Here is a 6,573-nt window from a genome sequence, read left to right as displayed (position 1 = left end):
TTTTTTTTTTTTTTTTTAAAGTAACACTAGAAAAAAAAAAAAATTATATACTGTAATTTCTATATTTTTCTTTTTGTCTTAAAAAATGGATGACCACCCAAATTTTTTTTTTTTTTTTCTGAATTTGCTTCTTAAATAATGTGTCATAATCTCCTATAGAATAAATTATAAAATTTGTTTTTGAAAAGTATAACATTTGTCTCAATCAAAACGAAGGGGTCAATACTTTGAAAAAGTTAGTAAATCCTGAAAATTAAATTAGTGTTGCCAACCCACTAAACGTTACGCATGATCCATGGAAGATTTCCACTACATGGAAAGCTTATCTGGAAAGATGCGTGTGGATCTCGGTTGCCTCTGCAATGTCCATTTCGACTCACTAGCATCGCATCAATTTCGTTAACTACTCCCTTCAATTTCCAGAAAATGAAATGACGTGACTTCAGTTTAACCTCCGTTGAGTCCGTTCATATAGGGAAACTTCCTTAACTCCCATCAAAAAATTTTATTATACAAAAATTCTTAATTTATGGTATTGAATTTATAATTTTTTTAATTAAATTAAAAAAATAAAATACAAAGATTTAAATGCGAGTATTTTTACAAATTTCGTTAACCAGCATAGTTAAGATTTAACCATAAAACATAATGAGTAGATGACTTTGCAATTACGTACTGAGCTTCAATTACCCTCTCTCTCTCTCTCTGTCTCTCTCTCTCTCTCTCTGCGTCTCTGTGCGCTACGATCGATGTGGAACAGAAGCAAAACACGTCTCTGGACCAACCTGTTACCACGTTTTACACCTCTCTACATAGCCTTCTTGCTATACCACCTGACAAGCACCGTCGCCGGTGGCTCGCCGTATCCTTACACACCGATCGATATGATTCTCGTAACCTGTGGTTCCTCTGGCAATTCAACTTCTCCAGACGGGCGAATCTGGATTGGAGACGTGTCTTCAAAATTCTTCCCTATTGAAAACTCTCTAAACCAGACATCTTTTGGCGCCAGCTCAGTTCCACGCTTCTCTGATGTTCAAACACCCTATACCACAGCCCGGGTCTCTCTCTCCGAATTCACCTACATGTTCCCGGTCAAAGCCGGCCAAAAATTCATTCGACTATACTTCAACCCGGCTTCGTACCCCAAATTTGATCGCTCTAAACCCCAATTCTCTGTCAAAGCGGGACGCTTTACTCTTCTTGACAATTTCAGCCCTTCACTTAAAGAGGATACCATATTGAGAGAATACTTAATCAGCATCGTGGAAGATGAGATGCTGAACTTCACCTTCACTCCCAGCGTTTCTAATTCACACGCTTTTATCAATGGAATTGAAATCTTGTCGATGCCTACCAATCTCTATTCAACCCCGTCTGCTGATGAGGGAGGGGTTTCTTTTATCGGCCAGCTGAACCTGTACCGCATCGATAACAGCACTGCTATGGAGACGTTATACAGAGTAAATGTTGGTGGCCGCTCCATTCCACCCTCTGAAGACACAAGCATGTTCCGAGGCTGGAGTCAGGACGATAAGTACTTCATAGCGTATGAACAATCTGTTGTAGCTGCTAACAAAACTATTGAACTGAAGTTTACCACGATACTTCCGTACACTGCGCCAGAAGACGTCTATCGCACTGCCCGGACAATGGGGGCGAACACAACTATCAACAAGAGCTACAATCTCACCTGGGAATTCCCCGTAGATTCTGGGTTTGTCTATCTCGTTAGGCTACACTTCTGCGAGTTTCAACCAGAGATCACTCAGGTAGGAGATAGAGTGTTTCTAATTTTCATAGCAAATATGACCGCACAGAGAGCAGCCGACGTGATAGCTTGGAGTGGTGGAAATGGAGTTCCGGTATATAGAGACTACGTGGTTTCCATGTTTGGCAAAGAAGGCGAGAAGAAAATGAATCTCTCTCTCGCATTAGAAGCAAACCCACAAGAATGGCAGACTGCTTACAATGATGCAATCTTGAACGGTGTCGAAATCATTAAAGCAGGCACCTCTAATGGCATATCCAATCCCGGCCAAGTTGCTTTGACCCCTCCAACGAAGTCCAAGAATAACACTACAATAATAGCTCCGTCACCAGCACCGACCAAGTAAAAGAATAACACTACTACAATAATAGGTGCCGTCGGTGGTGGTGGACTTTTCGGCTTTATTGTGCTATCCATTCTCGGATTCTTCATTCTCCGGCGGCGCAAAAGAGACAAGGAGTCCAGCTCTACAAACAAGTCATCAAAGACTCACAGGTCATCTTTGCCGTCTGATCAGTGTCGTCACTTTTCATTGGCTAAGATTAAAGCAGCTACCCACAACTTTGACGAAGCTCTCATAATTGGGGTTGGTGGGTTTGGTAACGTGTACAAAGGGTACATAAACATTGACAGTGGGGCCAACCTAGTTGCTATCAAGCGGTTGACACCCGGTTCTCAACAAGGGGCTCACGAGTTCGAAACCGAAATTGAGATGCTCTCCCAGCTTCGCCACCGTCACCTCGTTTCTTTAATAGGCTACTGTAACGATGGCAATGAGATGATCCTCGTCTATGATTTTATGGCTCGTGGGACCCTTCGTGATCATCTCCACAAAACCACCGATAATCCTCCTCTTTGTTGGAAGCAACGGTTGAAGATATGTATCGGTGCAGCAAGTGGGTTGAACTATCTTCACATGGGCGCGAACCACACAATCATTCATCGTGACGTGAAGACGACAAATATCTTATTGGATGAGAAATGGGAAGCAAAGGTGTCTGATTTTGGGTTATCCAAAATAGGAAAGTCAGAAGCCCACGTCAGCACAAATGTAAAGGGTACTTTTGGGTATTTAGATCCAGAATATTACCGACGTCAACAATTGTCTCAGAAGTCTGATGTATACTCGTTTGGTGTAGTTTTGTTCGAAGTATTATCTGCGAAGCCGCCCTTAATACGTACTGGAGAGATGCAAGTGGTATGCCTAGGAGAGTGGGCTCCAAAATGCTATAGCAATGGAGAGGTTGACCAGATCATTGATCCGTCATTGAAGGGTGAAATAGAGGCCGAGTGTTTGAAGACATTTGCTGAGATTGCGGTTAATTGTTTGCACGACAATGGAATCAACCGGCCATCGATGAATGATGTGGTGCGGGACCTTGAGCTAGCGTTGCAGTTGCAGGAGAGTGCGGACAAAGATGCCAGGCTTGAGAAGGAAGTTGTCCTACCCAATGACATATGTAGTAGTAGTACGATCAGTGGACAAGATTTTTCTGAGATTGTAAATCTTCAAGGTCGGTGAAAGAAGATAGTAGCTGATCAATTTTTAGGATGTCTTATTAGAGTCACATTGCCGACCACGAGGAGCAGGTTTGAAATATAGTCATTTTATATGGCAAGTGGAGCAACTATTGTATGAAAACATCAAATTTTAATGCAATCTTCGAATATCAAGGAAGTCTATTCTAAAAGTTTTAATGTAGGATGGGTGTAATGTTAAAGTTTTCACTTTATTGAGGTGTCCTAGACAACCACGTACGTGTATGCAACATGTGTTTTACACTAGCCTAACTAATAGATGCATATGAATTATTGTGGGACAAAATACCTCTAGGATTTTTTTTCTTACCGGTTTCAAAGCCTATTTAAGATAAGAGAGGGTTAGGTTCTGATCTTCAAGATTAACGTGCACCTCCAACTATCAGGATGCACTTTTAAGGTGTAAAGTTAAAAATGTGATGTGCTTCTCATGTCAAAATTGTTTTCTTCAAATAACAATCATGGAGAGATACGTTCTTCCAAACTAATTTGGAAAAAATTTTCTCTAACCCAGTCTAATAATTTGCCATGTGTCTTCTTTCATATGCTCAAACATAGAAATTAGCAATCCAAAAGTCTCTCCTTAAGCCGTTCATCGATCTCCTTTCTCAGTTTTCACTCTGATATACACGACTGAAAAATTTGCAGCTGGGGTTGAACGTAAATGAAGGCTTGCAGAATGGATGTTAATGAAGGTAAAGTATGTGCTAAAATTCTTTCTGTGTACGTTAATGAAGGCTTGAAGAATGGAGGAAACAAGAACCGTTTGGACAATCCAATATTTGGTGTTGCACCTGTCTTTGTTAATGTAAGAACAACACCTGCAGAATCCAAACCAGTTTCCATTGCAGAATCCAAATCAACCTCAATCTCTTAATCGAAGCAATCTGATAAAAGTCAGCATAGTTGTTGAAGGAAGTACAACAATGCATATTGTGTCAAATCAATAAGATACAGAGAACCAATTCTACCATTACATAGTTTCTCTTATAATTAAGAAGACATTTCAACATGTTTTCGCCTTGGACTCTCACCACACGGCCACAACACGAATTCTCACCTAAATACAAATTAGACTTCTTTAAACTCTTTGGAGATGACTGCCTATACTTGGATCAAATTCTTAAAATAAAATAAAAAAATCAGAGAAAACTGAGAAGGGAGACGAATTTGTTTAGGAGAGAGCCATTGGACTGCTTCGTGTTTCAGCTGTGTTTGAGTGTCAGAAGAAGAAGAATTAACATTACAGTAAAGAGCGTTAACCGTGTAGGTAGTATGTTAATTATACTAACAAGTCATGTGCTTCTCACATTATACAATTTATTAGACTGAATTGAAGAAATTTTTTATTTTAAAATAAATGGCTTAAATTAAAGCTATTACACTGTGTACGTCAGTATCCTACGTATTGCATGTGATCTCAATCAAGACCTAAACAAATGCCCTATATTTCACAATCAATATACTTATGATCAGAACTATCAATCATCAAAGCAAGTCTGCCTGAATATGAGCAGTTCCAAGTATATGCATAATTATAACATATTTAATCACATATTGTGTTAACTCCCTGTGAAGCTTTTGTGACTTGTGACAGAAAAAGTGATTCATTATTTTCACTCACAACATGAGAGGATTGCAAATTAGCAATTGTCTGTAATCTGAATCAAAGGAAATCAATCAAAAGAAAAAATAACTGCCCCAAGGATAATAGGATACGTTTTTTTTTTTTTTTTTGTTCTTTTCTTGGTAAATAATAGGACTATCCATTTGCCATCTCTCTTTTGAAGGAAATATTTGAAAATGTACGACGCATGATTCTCCCCCATGTCCAGACCTCTTTTTCTCCTCATGCCCTTTTAGCTTGCTGCCAATCACCAAAGCTATCACCCATTTAATCGACGGGTAGACGGATTCAGGGCCCATCAAGAAACCACAAGGAATGCATTGTTATCTACTTGGGATTCACTATGGAAGGAATAAGATCTTCTTCACTTTAAATTTCATTATCATGATTTAATGTTTGTACATCTAATGGTGTTTATAAAGTCAATGTGGGCACGTCTTTTAAAACATTTAAATGATGTGGCATCTTATATACCGATAAATGCACAAATTTTAAATCTTTAGAAGAAATAAATATTATCCGTTTCATTTAAAATGGAGAAGATCCTAATTCGCTATAGAACAACATAAAATGGAGATTCCCCTTATTTACTTGTTCACAAGTCACAACCTAAGCAGAGGAACCATCCCAATTAATGGCAACCAAAAGGCAGACACAACATAAATCAACTTAATACGCAGCACTGATAAGCCATATTAGAACTTATAATTAAAACAAGGAAGAGAGACTCAGAGAATTAAGGTGGTTCGGCTATTGCCTATGTCTACACATCAAAGTTTTTTCTTGGCTACATTTTTTCCTTGATCATTTCATTGTATACAAGACTTTATTTACAGAAAAAGAGTCTAAACGTTACAAGTCTTTTCTACTTGTACATTAACAACAACAAATTTAATTTATCATTTGTACTTGTTAACTCTTGAGTTCATTGTCTCTTGAGTTATTATAACTCTTGTCTCAATACGCTCCCGCAAACTCAACAGTAGATCAATCTTGAACATCAAAAGGATGAAAAATGGGTTCTATGGCCTGAAGTGGAACATCGGCTGCTATAGCTGTACTTGAACATCGGCAAGTTTTTGGCTGATATCAGTTACTTTGACTGGTATTTGACATCGGCAATCTTTTGGCCGACATCGGCTATTATGGCCTGAATGGGCCCAACTGTGGGCCTGAAATTTACCACATGGGCCAAACATATGCCTCTTTTTTTTATCTCTTTCTTTTTTCTCGCAACCCCAATGGAAGTCGCAATCGGGCTCGGAATATCAAGCATTTACAATGAGAATAACCCAACTGATTTGATTGTTGAAGGGATTTTTTACGCTTGTTGACTTCTTTTAGCAGCTGCTTGTTACCTCATCGGCTATGGACTTGTAGAAGTGAGCGCAGAAAGGGTTGGGGATCTTGGAGCCAATTGTTCCCAAAGGGATACCATTTTCCTCAATTCTCACAAGCTTGGCTAGATGGTTTGAACCAATGAAAAAAACAAAACAAAACAAAACAAAACAAAAAACAAAAAAACAAAAGTTGCTTCACAACAAACAAATGAGACAACAAATAGAGACTTAACAGACTTGCTATCATATCCAATCCACTTGTCATTCCATCCATGAACCAATGGAATAGAAAGAAA

General features: G+C 38.8%; 1 pseudogene; it reads left to right on the top strand.

The window, feature by feature from the left end:
* The first annotated feature begins 763 nt into the window (after nucleotides 1–763).
* LOC132171303 (receptor-like protein kinase FERONIA) lies at nucleotides 764–3,391 on the top strand (annotated as a pseudogene).
* The last annotated feature ends 3,182 nt before the right edge of the window (nucleotides 3,392–6,573 follow it).

This window comes from Corylus avellana, chromosome ca2, assembly GCF_901000735.1.
Source record: "Corylus avellana chromosome ca2, CavTom2PMs-1.0".
Lineage (NCBI taxonomy): Eukaryota > Viridiplantae > Streptophyta > Magnoliopsida > Fagales > Betulaceae > Corylus > Corylus avellana.
Note: the sequence above shows the minus strand (reverse complement) of the source record. Positions and strands in the feature narration are given on the sequence as shown.